Source organism: Camponotus floridanus, unplaced genomic scaffold (assembly GCF_003227725.1).
Source record: "Camponotus floridanus strain SB8 unplaced genomic scaffold, Cflo_v7.5 scaffold2, whole genome shotgun sequence".
NCBI lineage: Eukaryota > Metazoa > Arthropoda > Insecta > Hymenoptera > Formicidae > Camponotus > Camponotus floridanus.
The window spans coordinates 6061331-6082540 of record NW_020229325.1 but is presented as its reverse complement, the minus strand read 5'-3'; the positions used below and the strand labels follow the sequence as shown (position 1 = coordinate 6082540).

The following is a 21210-nucleotide window of genomic DNA, read 5'->3' as shown; positions in this document are numbered from 1 at the left end:
ACATTGTACAAATTTCGAGTAGATATCGTAAGCGTTTTCGCTTCGGCGTTAGTTATTAGGAAGCCAAAGGTATTAGTGCATTTGCTGAAATTGGCGAGTCATGCGTGAAAGTACAAAAGACCGGGAAATATTATCGGAGAATAAATTTTATAGTCAATGACGTGTAAGGATCCACCGAAAATCGACGTGTCATTTCCATTAACAAAGATTCTTCGAATGACAGTCTACGAATAACAATCTTCCTCGGAGAGAAAGAAAATAATTTATTCGAGAATGAGATTTATCGAAGATTGATCATTAGAAAATAAGACAGTGGATGAATGTTGATTAATTCGAATGGAATTGAACTCGTCGTTAGTCATCATGCAAAACAACCCGAGTAATTTATACGATACCTCATTAGTCCTGTTGTTGTTCGTAGATACTCGCACATCGGAACCACTGATTTTAAACAACAAAATAATGTTTATTCCAATTGTCAATGATATTTTATTTTAACGCGATCAAGATTAATAAATTAGATAAACGTTTCAATTGATTATGTGTCTATTCTATTTAATCCATCGGTTTATGATAAACCGTATCATTACCGAGATTCGTTTCTAAATCCTATCAATTAATATATTTCAAAATATTATCTCGATTTTTTATAATGTCCATTAAATATATCTATTTAATTTTAGTTTATTTTTTAATATTGTTTCCCGCGTATAATTATTTATATAAAAGTCAATTTTCTTATATAAATGCTATCCTGATTCTTACTTTCGTGCAGGCGGCGGTGAATCCTCCACTTGTCCATTGGATTCTTGAGCGAGTCTGACCGCCAGTTCGTGATCTCTTCTCTCTTGCTCGAGCAATTCTCGATATCGAGTCTCCTCCATGGCCTCTTTTTCCAATTGGGCCTTTGAATAATAAATATATAGAAATAAAGAATATAATACAATTAATAAAATAATATAGAAAGAATTAATGAAATAATAAAATAAATTCTATCAATAATTATTTGAAGAATTTGAGCCAACCTGAAGAGCAACCGCCGCCTTCTGATCCTCTTCTCCTGTTTTCTCCTTTGCTCTTCTTCAATTTTTCTTCTGGCTTCCATGTCGAGCTTCTTTCTCCTGTTTTCCTCCTCCTCTCTCTTCTTACGTTCCTCCTCTTCTTTACGTTTCTTCTCGAGCTCGAGTTCCTGTTGGATCTTCTTCAACCTTGCCTGTTCCTCGGCGACCTTCTGCTGCTTCACCATATCTTGCAGGGAAGCCATCTGTTTGTTCACCTGATTCACGAGAGATGTATAGAGACCATCAATCTCGGTCTGCGCGATCCTCGGATTATCTTTGATCTTGCGTATGGCCCTCTCTAGGTCGTCGTCCAGCTTCTTCATGTCTTGTGTCGATTTCTCTCGATTTTTCAATTGGCTCGCGGTCTCCTCCATTCGCGTCAGTTGCTTCCGCAGATTCTTGATTTTCACGATACCGCGAATTCGTGGCCGATGTTGTTTCTTCGCAATGTACATCCTGGCTGTCTTTTGCAACACGATCAGGTGTTGTCGCCGGTAGATGATCTTGTTCTTCAGTTTGATCACTGACAGCGCGCAAAACTGCATCTTATTCCAGCGTGACTTTAACAGCCACTTTTTCACGTTTGCGACCAGCCTGCGGAGATTCTCCGGGTCGGATTTCATGATCCGGTCAAACTCGGCGAATTTGCCCGGCTTGAAAAAGACCCGAGTGATACCGAATTTGAAGTCCTTCTGATTCAACTTTAGACTATGAAGCAGCGCCTCACAGAAGAATCTGGGATCCAATTTGGCCAGTTCCGGTGGTAAGTAAGTCTTGTACATGTTATAGAGCTCGTGGAAGGGTACTCGACTGGGATAGCCATGTTCCATCAGTTCCAGAACCGATGTCATTCCCGAGCAACGAAGTTGATTCATGATACTATTCCCGTCGAATTGATGCGCCACCATATCGCTGTTTGGTTTGATGCATCTTATAAAATTTGTTCCCTAAAATATAGAAAGAGAGCGTTTAATAAGAAGATTGAAATAAAAAAAGTGTAAATAAAAAAGTTGAAATATTAAAAGAATTCAAAGAAAAGAAGAAAATATTCTTTACGTTGCTCTTCAGTTTGTCCATAAGTTCGCCTAGTTGCGTTTTGAATTTACTGCCGACACTGATGAAGTTCAGCTTTCCCTTTTGCAAGGAGTGATTGGCAAACTGCGTTCTGAGAAATTTACTACCGCTCTCTTGAATGAGCGCCTCCAGAGAAGCGTGCAATGCATCATTGTTCTTCTCAATAAATTGGTTCTATGAAATAAAAATTCAATTATAAAAATCCAAAACATGTTTATAAAATAATTTAAAAATATCTGAAAGAATTATGATTTTATTAAAAGCGTTGTCGGTGATTTTTGAATGAAATATGCTATTTTACCGTTTGATAGCAGACACCACCGGCGTAATGTCGAATCACGAATCCCTCATCGTCTCGTAATTCTCGATGAGCCTTCAATCGTGACGTTCGTGGTAAAGTGATGCGGAAATGACCGTTCCACGCACGATGAACCTCGTTGGTGAAATGCGCGAAACTATGAGTCGGCAGTTTCGATTCCTCGTCCAGCAGGCTGAAGATACCAGTATTCTTCGATTCGATCAAATCTGAAAGTTGGCATGATTCACAATTTATTTCTAAAATTTGTGAATGGGAGTATTATCATTTCATTTGCGTAATAAATTTAAATAAAATATTATTCCAAAATGAACAATGTATTTTAAATAAAAACAAAATTGCCTTCTTTTATCGTTACATTAAAAAATAATAAAATACTCTAAATGATCTGCTATTTATCGGTTAAACAAATTTTTATATTTTTTATCTTAAAAAATAGATTAGATTTTAGACTGTCAGACTTTTAAAATTTTCAATTTCACGCACCGATGCAATCTTGATTATCGACGTAGGAGATTTTCGGGACGTTCAAAGATTCTCGAGCATAAAGTTCTTGCTCGTACTTCAAGATCCGCTCGTTGAAGAACTGTTGAAGTTTCTCGTTGCAGTAATTTATGCAAAACTGCTCGAAGCTGTTGACTTTGAAATATTCTACAAAACAAAAATTTATTCTCTCTCTCTCAGATTTTTGTTATAATTCCCAAAATAAATTTTTTGATGATTGAGATGATCGATTAATTTGCTCACCGAATCCCGCAATGTCCAGCACGCCGATATAATAACTTGAAGCCTTAAAAGGTATGCTCTTGTTAATCCGCGCGACGATGTGATCAAACAATTTGCTATAAATGGCCTTCGCTAGAGCATCTCGAGCGTTATTAGCCTCATAGACCTTCAGCGGCACCCCTATGACACAATCAGACAACAAAAAATTAATACAGAAAAGACTGCGGCCAACATGATAGAAAATTTAAAAAATATTAGCATCTATATAAACTTATAAATATAATAAAAAAAAAAAAAATATTGATTGAAATATATGTTGCTGTTCGACTCACATGATAACTGTTTCCCTTTGATGCCACCTCGGACTAGTTTGCATATTCGGACAATCCACTTCTTACGGATGATACCCGAGTAGCCTGATATCGACAGGGTCTACCAAAAGTGTGGAAACCCCTAAATATCTCGGAAAATATACGTTTTACAGAAAAGTGTTTCCAACAAAAGTTGTAGGGTTTAAGAAGATCTATATACTGATTCTATCAGTTTGACCTTGGATGGCGTCGTCAAGGTCAGGTCAAGGTCACATTGACTTTTTTAAATGACACCCCCTACATTTGATTGCATATTCTTATAGCTTAATTCAAGAGCTTTCCAAAACACTATAATAATGTTCATTTTATTAAGTACTTTGCGAGTTATGAGGGTTAAAATAATTCTTAATTTTACATAAACCATAAAATATCTAGTAAACCATTCATTTTTCGATTATCTTACCTTCATACTTTTATGTACAAATTAATGAGAGGAATCAATTGGTGTAAAGAAAACACATAGTTGTTTCTAAGAAAAAATATGTAATTTGCAATTAACAATTCCATATTTTTTCTTAAAAACAACTGTATGTTTTCTTTACACCAATTGATTCCTTTCATTATTTTGTACATAAAAGTATGAAGGTAAGATAATCGAAAAATGAATGGTTTACTAGATATTTATGGTTTATGTAAAATTAAGAAATTATTTCAACCCTCATAACTCGCAAAGTACTTAATAAAAATGAACATTATTATAGTGTTTTGGAAAGCTCTTGAATTAAGCTATAAGAATATGCAATCAAATGTAGGGGGTGTCATTTAAAAAAGTCAATGTGACCTTGACCTGACCTTGACGACGCCATCCAAGGTCAAACTGATAGAATCAGTATATAGATCTTCTTAAACCCTACAACTTTTGTTGGAAACACTTTTCTGTAAAACGTATATTTTCCGAGATATTTAGGGTTTCCACACTTTTGGTAGACCCTGTATAATATATATATACAGGGTCTACCAAAAGTGTGGAAACCCCTAAATATCTCGGAAAATATACGTTTTACAGAAAAGTGTTTCCAACAAAAGTTGTAGGGTTTAAGAAGATCTATATACTGATTCTATCAGTTTGACCTTGGATGGCGTCGTCAAGGTCAGGTCAAGGTCACATTGACTTTTTTAAATGACACCCCCTACATTTGATTGCATATTCTTATAGCTTAATTCAAGAGCTTTCCAAAACACTATAATAATGTTCATTTTATTAAGTACTTTGCGAGTTATGAGGGTTGAAATAATTTCTTAATTTTACATAAACCATAAAATATCTAGTAAACCATTCATTTTCGATTATCTTACCTTCATACTTTTATGTACAAATTAATGAGAGGAATCAATTGGTGTAAAGAAAACACATAGTTGTTTCTAAGAAAAAATATGTAATTTGCAATTAACAATTCCATATTTTTTCTTAAAAACAACTGTATGTTTTCTTTACACCAATTGATTCCTTTCATTATTTTGTACATAAAAGTATGAAGGTAAGATAATCGAAAAATGAATGGTTTACTAGATATTTTATGGTTTATGTAAAATTAAGAAATTATTTCAACCCTCATAACTCGCAAAGTACTTAATAAAAATGAACATTATTATAGTGTTTTGGAAAGCTCTTGAATTAAGCTATAAGAATATGCAATCAAATGTAGGGGTGTCATTTAAAAAAGTCAATGTGACCTTGACCTGACCTTGACGACGCCATCCAAGGTCAAACTGATAGAATCAGTATATAGATCTTCTTAAACCCTACAACTTTTGTTGGAAACACTTTTCTGTAAAACGTATATTTTCCGAGATATTTAGGGGTTTCCACACTTTTGGTAGACCCTGTATATATATATATATATATATATATATATATATATATATATATATATATATATATATATAGTGTTTCTTAATAAGTGCGAAAAATTTTAGGGGATGATTCTTTGTCAAAAATTAAGGAGGTTTTTCATATAATCATATATTCCTACATCTTTCCCTGTTACACTCCTCCAGAAATGGGAGTGAAAATTAGGTTTTTATTATAATTTTGTTTTTGTTCCAATTTTTCCAACATTTACTCTAATTTTATTTTTATTTTAAAATTTAACTTGTTATTCGAAACCTATGCTATTTAGCATCGTGCTATGCACGATAACGTATTTTATTTTTTTTCTTGAAAACTGCTGATTTTATAAAAAAAAATAAAAGAAATAAAAAAGTTTCTAAATAAATCAAACTTTTTAATGCATATTTTTAAAGATGTTTTGTATGTATATACAATCCTAGCAAAAAATAACTGAAAATTAATATTGACGAATATCCACTTTTGGTGTATTTTGAGTATGAGAAATTGTGTGGAATATACAATTTGATCTTAGCTACAGTGCAGAAATGTATTTTTTAATATTTACTGCGTTTTTACTGAAATATTCCGAATTTTGTTAATCGAAATGGCATTAACTTTTGGCAGAGAATTTTGTCTTGTGACAGATACATGGCTAACTTCATTAAATTATATTTAATATCTTTTTAACCAGTTAATACTTGTATAATATTATTTGACCAAATATTTTTTCTGTATCTAAACTTTTGCAAATTTTAAACAAATTCTGAATATTATTTCTATGTGTTTTTGTCATTTGAACGACGTGGTTATACATTTCCCATAAGAATACATGTTAATATTCGGTGCAAATTGAAATCCTTATAACTTGTGAACGCTTTAGTGAATCAATTTAAAAATTATACTAAAGATTCTAAATATATGTAAGGACATTCTGTACAATTTTCATTAAATTCTCAATATTTTGAAAATAGGTACAAAACATCCTTAAATGATTATATTCCGGCCCATTAAAAAGTTCTAATAAAAAATTCAATAGGAGTTGCTAGTTTCATCTCCTTCTAACCATACGAGAGGCTGTAAAAGATATTAATAAATAATCTTTTTACTAGTAGGAAATATCCACCTATTTCACTTCTTTAACTTGTTCTCAATTTGAGAAAAAGACTCCCCTTAATTTTCGACAAAGAATCATCTACTAAAATTTTTCGCATTTATTAAGAGACACCCTGTGTATATGGAGGAGAACTTACAATTATCTTCGACATCTTTGGTGTATTCGCCGGCAGGGTACACCTCGTCCAATGGACAGGTGCGCTGAGGATACTTTGGATCGAGTGGCACGATCAGGGCGTCCCCGTCCATCATGTCCGCGAATTTCCCGATTATGAAACCCTCTTGCGGGTCCCGGACCCACACCTGCTGGTTCTCCATCCCGAGTTTTACTCTGAAATACAGAAACGTGCGGTCGCACGGTCGAAACAATACGCTCCTCGCAATCGTCGTTACTTTGATCTCCTTCGTACACGCGAGAAAGTCGCATTACGTGTCTAGAGAACTCATTCCGTATAATACAAATTATAATTCCAACGAGATACAATTGAATTTATGAGAAATATCCTTGCTGGCATGTCCTAAGATACTTTCGTTCTCTTTAGTCGATTCTTCCGTTAATTTGAAGTCAACAAAAACGTTGAAGTAATTTTGAAATAATTATTTAAGAAGAAATTTTTTGTAAAAATGGAATCTGGAGGAAATAATTAGTATGATTCATGTGATAATTTCAAGAATTTTAATAGGATTTCCGTTCAAAACTTTCTCACGTCGACGTGATATATTAAAACAAATAATAGAACAAAATTATTTTCGCTTGTGTAGATGAAATGTAAGTCGTTAACTTTTGCTGGCTCTTGCAGATGCACACTTTCTTTCTCTGTCGTTATTGGAGAGAATTCATTCCGTATAATACAAATTGTAATTCCAACGAGAGATACAATTGAATTATTTATGAGAAATATCCTTGTTAGCATGTCCTAAGACACTTTCGTTCTCTTTAGTCGATTCTTTCGTTAATTTGAAGCCAACAAAAACGTTGAGGTAATTTTGAAATAATTATTTAAAGAAGAAATTTTTTGTAAAAATGAAATCTCGAGGAAATAATTAATATGATTCATGTGATAATTTCAAGTGGACTTTAATAAATTTTCTATTTACTTTCTCATGTCGATGTGAAATATTAAAATAAATAATAGAACAAGATTATTCTCGCTTGTGTGGATGAAATGTAAGTCGTCGACGATAACTTTTGCCGGTTCTTGCAGACGCACACTTTCTTCCTCTGTCGTCATTAGAAAGAATTCATTTCATATAATACAAATTGTAATTCCAACGAGATACAATTGAATTATTTATGAGAAATATCCTTGTTGGAATGTGCTAAACACTTTCGTTCTCTTTAATTAATTCTTTCATTAATTTGAAGTCAACAAAAATGTTAAGGTAATTTTGAAATAATTATTTAAGAAGAATTTTTTGGTAAAAATAAAATCTCGAGGAAACAATTAATATGATTCATGTGATAATTTCAAGGACTTTAATAAGATTTCTGTTCAAACTTTCTCACGTTGACGTGATATATTAAAACAAATAATAGAACGAAATTATTTTCGCTTGTGTGGATGAAACGTAAGTCGTCGACGATAACTTTTGCTAACTCTCGCAGACGCACACTTTCTTCCTTTGTCGTCATTGGAGAGATTTCCGACGAATGACTCTTGTCTGTCCGACTTCCGGCGCTCTATCGTGTATGTTGAATAAAGATTCTTAGCACTCATTGAGTCTCGCGGTCTTATATTCCAAGCTGTGCATTATTGACGGAAGAAGCAATAAAAGTGTCACGACGGTCGATAAAGGCTGGGGAATTGGTCATATCTAGAATGTTAGCAATGAGATTGGAGATTTCTCGCGTATTCAAATAGCTTTATACAGATAAATGGCTATCGACGTGTTGACAAAGTATATAAAAAAAGAGAATAAAATTGCAAAATCTCGTTATTCGATGATTGTGCAGTTGTATTGTGGATTATTATGAAAGGTTTTTTTAGTCTGGCATAAATTTGAGACTCATAAAAACATTTTTCACTTCCTCCCTGTCTTTTTTTTAAACAAAATTTTACCTGTATAATAAGAAATTGTGCGTCCATATGTTGAATTTTATTGTGTTACCACGTTTTGATTAGTACTTTAATTTAAAATTAACATACAACTGATATGTTATTATTTTTATAACGTTTTCATGTGTCACATTTATATCAACTTTATAACACTTTGTATATGTCTCTTAGAAATGGAATATTATTTCGAGTTATTGTAACTATTTATTCGTGTAATTTTTAATTAATTTGTATGTTATTTTTACATTACACTTAAAGTCACAATAATAAAAATAAATGTAAAGTATTGCGTCAATTATTTAACATTTTTAGTTTGTCAAGTAATATATGACGAATGAATTATTTTAACGTAAAATTTAGAGTAGATTTTCTGGGACATGTGAAAAATGTTATAATTAACATTTTATTTTTTACTGTCTAATTAATTTTTAGTTAAACTATGTATTTAATTTTCTATATTTCTCTTTTAAATAAAATTAGGATCGTTAATTCTAAGACATCCGGTACATGGGCAATGATTATTTCAAATTGCGCAAGATAATCCTGCATGGATTGTCAGAGATTTATCCATTATTGTCATTTAAATAACGACAGATAAAATTAGATTTACATTTTAATGTTAATGATGTTCGTATTTTAGACTCAGGTTCTCTACTTTCAGCTTGACGTAAAAATTAAAATTCTGTGCTCCAATTTATCTATCGCTTATCATGACGCGTTATCGAGATAAGCGATGACGAAAAGTGCGTTGCGACGAGCTCGAAATAATCGCCGTTACTCATCGTCGAAACCGTACGGTGCAGCTGCATCGTCTGAGAATTTTCCTTCTTTAAACAAGGAGCTAGTAACATTGTCAAATTATAGTCTCGTTTGTCGAACTATACTATATCTTCCTTCGTGCGTTAATTCAGAAAAATTACGTAAAATATACAATATGATGTAATAATACAATTATATCTTTTTCAATTTTTCTGAAGCTATTATTTTTGCGTGCAATATACAAGGTGTTCCATAATTCGGAATTAAAAATGAAGTTAATAAAAATTACTAATTTTTATTAACGGAATAAAATTTAGTAATTTTTTATAGGATTCAGAGACGATTTTTTCTCAGAAAAATAAAACTTTCTTATATAAACTTACATTTTTGTTATCGTTGGTCATTATATCAGCATGTCAACTGTAGCCTCGCTTTTTACAAAACAATACACTACCCATTGTCCGCTATGTCATTTCTCTTGCGCAATAAAGATTATCATTATTAGATACAGTACCGGCCAAAAATATATCACCTTTATGTTTTTTGGGAATAACTTAAGTCAAAGTGTATATATTTCTATCTAGTCACATGTTTTAATAGTAAGTATAAAAATTATTTAACAATAGACTTAACAATAGCAACTTAAGAAAAATCAATTAAATATATACACTTTGAATTAAATTATCCTTAAAAAAGGTGATATATTTTTGACCGGTACTGTATTTTCAGTTCCTTGTTAAAAAAAAAATCGCAAATCATCGAATCCTCTTCTTTCTTATCGTAACGACATAATGGCGTTACTCGTCAATTTTCGTCCACCTGTCCGCGTCGCGCAAGGACACAATTTTCTCGATTACGTAAGGCAGTTCTTCCGCGATGGTTTTCGAGTTCAGTGTGCGCGGCGGACACGCTCGGGGATTGCGCAGGCGGCGATAAAATCAGACAAGTAGACGGATAGACAGAGAAGCGCACAAAAGTGCGTGACAAAAAAAAAAAGAATAGTCGCGTATGAATTTTTCCCGGTGTAGGTTCGACGCTCGACAGTCGCTGGCATGATCAAAGGTCGTCACGAGCCGTTGCGCCTCGCGTTTTACACGCGCTCCGTCGACCGGCGCATCGTGACAGAATTTTGAAAAAGCTCCGACATCCGTCTCCCCGGTGCGCTAACCCCGCCGCATTTGCATACGAATGCATCCGAGCAGCGTTTCTGCTTGGAAAAGCAAGCTGTACGAATATTTAAAATGCACTTTTGTCCCAAGATTATTTTTGTATTTTGTATTTCTTATTTTTTACTCATTATCGTTGAAGTCAAATTATTCCTCGGCGTCCTTTGGCGCTCGTCCCACGCTTGCGCGAGTTTTTTAAAGCGAGATAAAATATCGAGGATGTCGGAAGTTATGTCCAACGCATGACTCGGCGCGGCTATTTCCGCGGCTCGCTTATTTAATATGTATAATATCACGGTTGAGTCGACTGCTGAAACCGCTGCGCGGCCGATCTGGAAAGCGCGAGAGAAATTGCCTTGTTCCCTCTGTCGTATTCTCTCTCCAGTCGCATCCCGTTAGAGATATCGTAACGGTAAAAGCCACCGGTAAATCCTTGCGAGTCGATCCCCAGGACACTCGCGGCGAGTCGCGACGCTGCATCGTGTTTTGCATCCGCGAAACACATCACAGCGTAATAGCGATACCCGTATAACGGCAGCAGCGATTCTGACATTCTCCAATTTAATCGATTCTAATCCCATAACGATGCACCCGAATGAAGCGAACAAGGCGTCGCGGCGCCTAAGCATGTAAGGCATCCGAAGCAATCTTCTCTGCGCGCCGAGAGCGCAAGATGCACATCGCGAAGAAAGAGAAAGAGAGATAGAGATGGAAAGAGAGAGGGAGAGAAAGAGAGAGAAAAAGGCGAAGAATCGTTCGTTCACCTTCTTCTACTGTATAGCATAAGAAACCGTAACGTCCAGATGTTGTAACGTCTTTCTCTCTCTCTCTCTCTTTCTTTTCAACGTTAACCCTTTTTTTTTCTTTTTTCGTCAATCCTTTTTTCTTCAACCCGCGGTCTAGAGCGGAGATATCGATCCTCGCAGCTCTTTTGCCCGACCTCGGCGTCCTTCTTTCCGCTCGACGCGTTTAAATCGCTCTCGCGCATTGTTTTCCGGAACGAGGCGCGGCTCGCTCTCCGCCTCCTTTCACGACCTCGCGCTTAATAAGGATGGACGTACGTCGATGCGAGATCGGTGCTTTTTCAATGGCGAGCGCACTTTGCGTGCGAAGGTGCGTCGCGCTCCCCAATTCGTCGGAAGGGAATGAAAGGGATACGAGAGGAAGCAGGAAATGGCAGGTGGGACCGGCACACGGAACACGGGGAGACACGCGTGAGCGCGCATCAACGAATTTTCTCTGCCGCCATCAAAATGCAAAAAAAAAAAAATAAATGTCGTCTGTGAATTTTATCGCAATCCAGTTTTATGAGAGAATATATTATATTTATTTTATGAGAGAATATATTATATTTATTTTATATATCTACGATCTGATATTTTTAATATTTTCTTGTCTATCGTTGATTCAGGACAAAGCGTCCAAGAGTCTCTAATGAGATGAGAAAAAAGAGAAATGTCATCTTTGAATTACATCGCATTTTTTCAAAGTATATCGAGGCTTATTGATGGGCGTTATTAAAAATTTCTCGAGACAAAAATAAATAGCATCTTTAAATTTTATTCTTTTTTTTCGAAATATATCAGAGTTTGCATTATTAAAAATTTCCTGTTTATTATAAAAATGATATTTATTTTAGGACACAAAATGAAAAATATAGAAAATAATTATATCAAAAAGTAAAAGAATATTAAAATTTTTAAGAATAATACATTTTTAAGCAATAAGACATTTTTCTTAAGTTAAAATTATAAAAAAAATAATAAAATTCAGTCGATGCAATTTAATTATAATAAATAATGCAGAGACTTGCTTTGATATATTTCGTCATTTTACGTCGTTTAACATTAATTGGAACAACCTTCGCGCCATTGCTGTCATCAAGAACACTTGGTGATTAAATCGAGTGCAGTGGGTCGAGCTTTCGGTCCCGCCATCTCCTATTTGCATCGAGTTCCGCTCAGCATTTTGCATTGATTAAGTCGATCCGATATACCATCGGAACAATGCACGGTCAGTTTCACAAGAATAATCGCCGACATTATTATTAATTTACTCATATATTATCCCGCGCAATATTATTGTTGGAGGCATCACATGACACGTAATTTTTCTCAATGAAAAACGTGACTGTTACCAGACGAGACGATGTAACACCGTTTACACAGCGCATCGATCATCCGTAAATATTCTCATTAATTTAATAACAACGCATTCTTTCGCGCAACTGAGGACTAATCTGGGAGAATCATTAATGCAAATTTTTCGCCCACGATTCGCTCTGAAAAGAGAACCGGTATCGGAAGCGGCCGACGATTCACGTTCAAGTACACGCGATCGGGATCGAGAGGAGTGCGTGAGTCACGGGTATCCTCGTCTCTCACGACGGCGCACGCCCACCTACGTGCACTCACACACACACACGTACGTATAAAAGCGTAATCGCGCCATTTTTTTTCCCGCGGTTGCGTAACGCGCATGTCTGCCGTACGTCATGAAACGCAGTCGGCTAAAACCGAGACGCTTTTTCGCGGCGGCCAAAATGCGGATAATCTCCATTTTGTTAAATCGCTTTCGCCGCGTTACTTTCTCGCTAAAAAGTCGAGAGAAATGTAAACGCCTCCGATTTCGATGACTTTCGCACGTGTCGCGTTAAACGAATAATAGCGTATTGTTTCTCTTAATACGCTTCGTTTGCAGGAGAATGATCCGCGAGATTAATTAAGGAATTAATTTCCCAATGTCCTTCGCAAATTGGGTTGAAAGCATTTGGGGAATAAATCGAGCTTCCTCGGAATCTCAAATTATAATGATTTATGTGTGAAAATGGGATAACATTCTCGGGATAATTTTCTCAAGGGTTGGACGGTCAACGAACGAAGAAGAATTCCTAGGAATCGTGAAATTGGTTTAAGTAGCCCGATTAAGGAGAGTTCTTAATTAGTACGATGTATAGCGTGAATAATCAAAGTTGACCTCGGGAAGAGTGTAGTTATATATTATGTATGGGGCGTCATAATCTTGATAAGATGTAATCGCCGGAGAGATTATACGGAGTAGAATCGCGAAATACTTTCGATACCGGAGATAGGCGTGTATCGAAAACGAAATTTGGATATTAATTCTTCGAACGCGCAGTCGTTTTATTCTGATTTTTTTCTACACAGAAAAAAAAAAGTATTAAATCAAAACTTATATACTTAAACTAACGCGTCCATTGTTTCGTATATACGCAACAATTTATAATCTTCTTGGAAGAATTTAAGAATTTTAAATTTCAACGATATTATGGTCTTACTTTAATATTGTAATTGTCACCTCGAGAATATATAATTATTTAATTCTACTTGAAGAAAATTATAACCTTTGATTTAAAAATATTATTTTCTATCTAACATTGTTTCTTTTTCATTCGAGAAAATTAAATCTTAAATTATAGGAATATATTTTTCTCGATTGAACTATATAAAATGGAGTCATTCAAGCAAGAAATTATATTTCTCTTTAATTAACGCAATATAATCCCAGTTCAAGATGTTAAAACTAAATATATCTTCAAAACAAGAATATCCTTTTTTTCTGTGTACAGTAGGCGCCAATAATTTCTTAACATATGAAATTAGTCGCATTCGGGATTAATAATGACTAGATATTATTAAGTTATTATTAGTCTCGAATGCGAGCAATTTCATATGTTAAGGCATTATTGGCGCCTACTGTACGTCTGGAGCTCCTATCTCTAAAGAGAATTCCTTCAATTAACTATCAGTTTATCGTTATCGGGATGAGTCCAAGTCGCCGCGCGATTGCCTTTCTTTCGCTCTTGCGGAAGAAAGAGACGGAGGGGAGGGGGAAGGAAAACGCGATGCACGCACCGTCGACGACGTAATTACGCGGCTCTTTTTTTTCTTTTTTTTTTTGCGAAAGCTGCATACATACGCAGATTTCGCCATCGCGAGAGAGCGAAGAGCGTAACACGTCTCTTGCGCGAGCGATCTTTTTCGCTCCCCTTTTCCTCCCCTTGCCTCCCTGCCGCTACCTCGTCCACCCGGACAGTACTTTACGTAGGTGCTTACGCAGGTTCGCACACTAATTCGCGCACTGCACCTGCCACTTCTCTACGTCTCGTCGTTCCACTCCCCTAATCGCGGACTAGATCAGAGCGACAGCGCGCGGAGTCCGAAACAAAAATCCGTCCGCCGCAATTTCTTTCCTTCTTTCTCGCTCCGATTCCCGCGGTAAAGAGAGAAATATACGCGTTACGTAAAGCACCTCGAGAGTCCGCGCGCTCTTGAAGCGTTCTCACCGATAATTGATCGTTAATCCCATATATGCGATAACTAGAGTTTTGTCTCTCGAGTTGAATCATCATTTTGCAAGAGCCGAACGTCCCCCTAATTCCCCCTCGCAGCTTCGAGACCAAATTTGGGAAGCTCTTATTCAGGAATAAATTATTCGCTCGAGAGGAAAGGTCCTTGCGCTGTTGACATTTCTCGGTACAAGTTGCTCCGATTCGTCCGAGCGACCGGCTTTGTTGTTCTTACCTTCGCAAGGCGAAGTCACCTCCGAATCGACTAGACAAACACGTCACGAAGACAACAACTGGCTGCCGTTCGTTTACGCCTGAAATAATCGCTCGTTCGAGCAAAGGTGCAAACGATCGGTCCTGAACGCGCGGCTCGAGACGTCTCTAGAGGTGGACGGAAGGAGAATCGAAGGAGGGTTTACTCACCGAGAGCGGCCTCACCGTGCGAAAGACAGCCAGCCGGGACGAGATCACAACGCGCGCCCGGCACAAAATCCGACATGCAACTGTTGAGTCGAACACCGTACCGGAGTGAAGGAGCGAGCGAGCGAGCTCGGCGATCAACGGCCGTTTCCGCCGATGCCACGCGGCAAACGGTCCGCGATCGCGCCAGCACCTATGTAGGTAGATCGCGCGCTACCATCGCCCGCACCCGCTGGTGCCCCATGTGCGAGTACAATGTGATCCCTCGCCCCGAAAAATGTCCGAGGAAGCGGGGCGTCCGCGACAGCGCGCGGGAGGATCCGAGATCCGGCTGTTTATGCACGAACAAAAAATATTTTGGCCTTGCAATTTTCAAGGTGAACAATTGACAGATAGATAATGATTAGCAATACCGGGTTGTCGCATACGTTTAGTCAATCTAAATTGCAGAGATAGAATTTATATCTGAACTGTTAGTGAAGATCTCTGTGATCTCCTATCCAAGATTAAGCTTGATTATTATACTTGCTGTGAGGGTTTGATTGTGGTACACACACAAAAAATTGTTTCTCACAAAGGTAGTTCCACACAGCTTATATTTATCCAACTTATATAATATTTATTATAATAGAATGATTAATATTTGAAAATGAGACCAAAATTTGTCTTAATTTGTCTTAAAGGTATCACTACTCCAGAAAGTATCGCTGCTCCAAAGGTCATAATTAGAAAATTTGCTATAAATTCTACATATAACGATGCTCCATTCTAGCAGATGCAAAAATAGCGGTAAATTTTTATTGTGATCTAGAAAATTAACTACATCAACAAAATATTATTTTGAGTGTATCCGAAATATGGATCATTCTCGTCCTTGTCGTCAATTTCGAATGAGTAGTCGATACAAGTGCGTCGAGCAAGCGATTTACAAAACTGATTCGTAATCTGTAACTTTGAATTTTCTTATAATTAATTAAATAAATTAATTATTTAATTAACTAAATTAAACTAAACTTTATCCTTTTTGCGCATCGATGTCAATCATACTCCGATATGCTCGAAATATCGCATGCAATCGAGTAATTTTAAATAAAGAACGAAACGAGCCTGTAATCAGCAAGGTCAAATTATTCAATGTGATTCTTATAAATTATGAATTATGGACTACGTCAGTTTTGAATCGAACTAGTTCAATTGCGTTCATTCATCACTAACTATGGGATGACAATGACAAATAATGAATAAAGAATAATGATGTGGGAATGGAGGAATGACAGTAGAAAAAGAGGGGACGCGTCTGTCTGGCCAGATACTGATTTTAGTTACTGCTATATTTGCATCTACTGATCAAATAATTTATATTATACATATTTAGAATCTTAAATAATATTTTAAAATAATGGAAAGAATTGTTTTTCTTAATATCTAAAAATCTCTAAAAATCTCTAAAAAGAATAATGCATAAAATATAACAGAGTTATCGATTTGCAGAAATTTTTTATAGTTTAGAGAATCACGATAAAATAAATTGAATTTGCAAAATTCTATTTTTCGGCCTTAACGGATGACAGCCTTGACATAATTGACTGATCATTGACTGCGATTGTTTCAATGTTTGCTGAATGTTTAAATGATTATTATGAAAATAAGAATATTTTTTTCTAAATATCAGATAACGAGATATTATATATAAATTATACGGGATAATTACAGAATAGTATTATAAAAAAATATAGAATAATATTATCAATGTAATACGTTAATTTATTATCACATATATATTAATTATATAAAAAAGAAATAAAAACTATTTGAAATATATTTTAATTATCTTGAATCGAACTATATACTATATGATAGTTTATAGTTTTCATTAACTAGTTTATATCCAAGAATATTTTTTTTATAACGATGTCTAATATATCGACATCATTTTTCAAAAATGATGATGTCGCGATAATTTTTCAGAAATCCAATGTAGTGACATCTTCTGGAGTCTATTTAAATTTCTTAGTCGTTCAGTATCATTCGAGTACCTACAGTTGATAATATCATATTCTACACAAATATATCGTAATGTGTGTTGGCGACAAATTACCTGATTAAGAAATCATTTTTATTCTTTTGCCGAACATTTCAATCATTATCGGCAACCATTATCATTAATAATAATAGTAGCGTATCTTCCATTCCGAGTAAGCCGAGAAATCCAGAACAGCGAATCGGAATAGCAAACACATTCATTGAGCTATCGCCACTTGTTGATCGACTTGGGGCCGAAAGTCGATGTTAATTATCTTTAATTGCGTCCTCATCGTTACACATCACTGCCTACTAAATCGATTAAATTAGTCTCAATGTCACGAGGGTTATCGAAGAAATCAATTTTTGAGATGATATTTTAATGTCGCAAATAGATGCCAATTATTTTCAAATTCCTCGTTAATCATCAAACTTATAATTAATTCTTCATATGTACAAATTATATGATATTAATAAATGAAATTACAATACAAATTATATTAATAATACAAAATACAAATACAATATATAACATGTACAAATATAATATACAAATACATAATAAAATATATAATATATAAAATACAATTATATTAAATAATTACATAAAATATATAATATATACAAATGCAATTTTATTAATAATATAAAATATAAATTATATTATATTAATAAATAAATAAATTTTATTCATAATAGTTTATATATAGTTATATAGTTATATAATTTATTTATACGCAAACTGTACACATATATATAACTGTATATATGTGTAAATATTTATCATATTAATAGTTTATCGTTTTGGATTTTTTAAAAATTATTTTGGAAATTCCCGTCTCTCAGGAATGCCCTGAAAATAGTCCCAATAATTACTCTTTTATCATTATGTGTAATTTCATTATGACATGTAACATTGGAGATTAAATGACGCGAACATCAGGATGACAAGAAACGAGCCTGTTCTTTCCCCTTCCGTTCGATAATAGTTTATTTACCGCGAAATTATATCACAGCATTAGATGCGCTCATACAAGTAGTTATTTGACCCAAAGTGCATGCTCGGCGAAAGAACAAGGATCTTTTATTTTTCCTCGATTTCATAAACAGATTGAACTATCTATCTTGATATCCGCGAATCTGGCGATACATTCACAATCAGCGAAACTTTTCTAAAATTTGTTTAAAACAAGAAAGTCTTATTTTCTCGTATTTGTTTATTCAATATTTTTGTAGTTTAAATAGATATTCTGCGAATTTCTTCGAAAGCAAAAGCGGAAAAGCAAATAAATATTATTTCAAGATGAGAGATAATTACAACATTGCGCGATTATTAAATTAAATTAATATATCTCCAAGGGTTCGATCAAACTTAATTGTTAGATAAATCCGAACTATAATATGATATAATTTTCAAGATAATTTTGATATCAATAGGCAGATAAGAAAGAAAAATCGGATTTGAGGATCGCAATAGTTGTTTTTTTATATCGATGATTATTTAACAATAAGTATTTATTATTTCATCTAGTTATCTCGACGGGTAAATACGCAAATATCAGAAGTATCGAGAAAGAGAGGAAGAGAGAGGAATCCTCTATAATATCAATACAAAAACAATATATTATTTGATAAGTGATCGAAATCATCGTTGTGCAATGCTGGATTTCAAGTTAAATTGTGCGATAAAGCGGGATAAATAGTTTGTTGACAGTGAACTCTTGTAATTTTGCGATTATGCCAATCGTTCTGCTCCGCATTCGTTTTCTTTCCCGACAATTTGTTCTTTAAAAATTTAATAAAAGTTCCCAAGAGAACGATAGAGAAGAAAATTGCATCGTGGTAAAATTTTTCACCAATACATCTCGCAATATTTTAATACTCTCTTTGCGGAAGACGATTGCACCAAATCAAAAAATCAAGGATAATTAGAAACTAATAATAGTTTTCTAATGATTTTTTTTCGCAGATAGGAAAGTTGAAAAATTTAATAAGAAGAAAATAGTACAAACATAATTATCGTATGCGTCATATCATACTTGGAAAGCGTTTTTGATGACTTGGAAACCGATTGTGATGAATATAAGTTGGATTTTGCGTTTAAATACTATTAGAAACGAAACAAATGATTCGCATCACCTCGCTTTTTTCGCACGAGCGAAACAGGATATAAATAGATACAAAAGAGCGTGAATTCCTTTTTATTCACAGACGTAGTGTATGACGTATTTTAGATCCGTATTCAAATTTCATTTGAAGAGAGCGCTTGTTTAAAAGTAATCTTTTTTTAAAACTAAGAATATATTAAATACGAACAGATCTTAGATATAGATAAAGAGAGATAAATATTTTTTTTTTAATTTAATTAAGCTAACTTGGAGAGGAATGTTGTAGCATAAAAGCAAAGACAAAAAGGAACTGTTTAACTGGTAGTTTGAAAGATCCTTTCTTGGTGCTTTGCTGAGAGAGGATGTTTAATTCGAGGGAAGATATATAATACATAATAAATTCCTTTCGAAACCTATATCTATTGGCAAATTTATTCTTAGACTATTCAAAGAGATTTTTATATATTTTTTGCATATAAAGTTTTGGTAAATATTTGCGCAATTCATTAAGTTTATCATATATATCACGTTGATTATAAACATTATAATTTTCCAGTCAATTCGTTTTAATCAATAGATTGTCAAAAATTTTGATTATAAGATTTATATAATAGTATTTTTATTAATTATTATTAATCGTTTTGATATTAAATTGCAATTTAAATATTTCTATATGCTTCTTTAAGTATGTCAATTTCTTCCTGAATCATCTTCGAATGGTACTTGAATAATACGTAATTTTTCCACGAACGATTTTCTTTCAAGTATCGACTATAAAATCGTGAGAAGCATAATTCAAACTGCATCTCAATACAAACTTTATTAGAATTTCCCTATTAAATCGAGACTACAAATATAATATCGTGAATATCAAATTGACTCATCTATCGAATTGTATCAAGATTCAAAACTGGTTTTTCAAAACTTCTCAAATGAGTTCCTCAGCAGAAACACGATTATATAAATACAGGTCTTAATGATGCGGCAGTTGTAAGACATTGAGCTATAGAAGATGGATTTGCGTAACAAGCGTGAAATATATGCGGTTTCTTCGTCGACATCGGATTTTTTTATGACATCCTTTATTTTCCTTGCGATGAGCGTGTCACGAAGACGAATGACCTGACACGACAAATCGACATCGAATGGAATCCACGCGACGAGAGAATCCACGAACGAAAGTTGCGATTTAACGCTCAATTTATTTCGGACACTATAATGTGATGATGATGATGCGATTGATACGCGTGCTTACGCACGAATATCGTCGGCAGATATTGTTTTCCGGATGCGATTATATCAGATATTCAAATTCGAGATATTACGACGCAGAAAAGAATTGTATTGTGAGATAAATATCACTCCGACAATTTTGATAGATTTAGTAGGAATCCAAGAGATGAATAGAAATAATAATTCGTTGCTTACGTGATCGGAAAATTTTTACCTTCGAAATTGGAGATTGTTGATCTGCTTCCCTATCGATTATCGATTTTAATCAAACGATCGAATAGAGAAAAAGAAGCAAGAAAAAATCGATTTTTCACTTGTAAAAAATAGCAATTATGTTTCGTTTATATACCGAAAAGAAAAATAGTTGTAATTATCAAATATATAATTATTTTCATCGGCAATCATATTTAAAACTATTTTCAATACACACAGAGTTATCAACATTATAGGAGTATTAATTATAAAAATAGAAATATCAACTATAATTTTTTTAATATGCAATTACAGTAGCCTTTTTTTTAATATTTTATTTTTAGAAACAGAATAAATTCCTTGTCAGCTCGTTTCAAGTCATCACATTTTTTTTCGCAAAAATATCTGGCGTCAGCGAAAGAAATGAAAACGACAATTGGAATTCTGTAAGA

At 34.2% G+C, this 21210-nt stretch overlaps 1 pseudogene; it reads right to left on the bottom strand.

Moving 5' to 3' along the window:
* Nucleotides 1-263: 263 nt before the first annotated feature.
* LOC112637734 lies at nucleotides 264-3553 on the bottom strand (annotated as a pseudogene).
* Between the last annotated feature and the right edge of the window lie 17657 nt (nucleotides 3554-21210).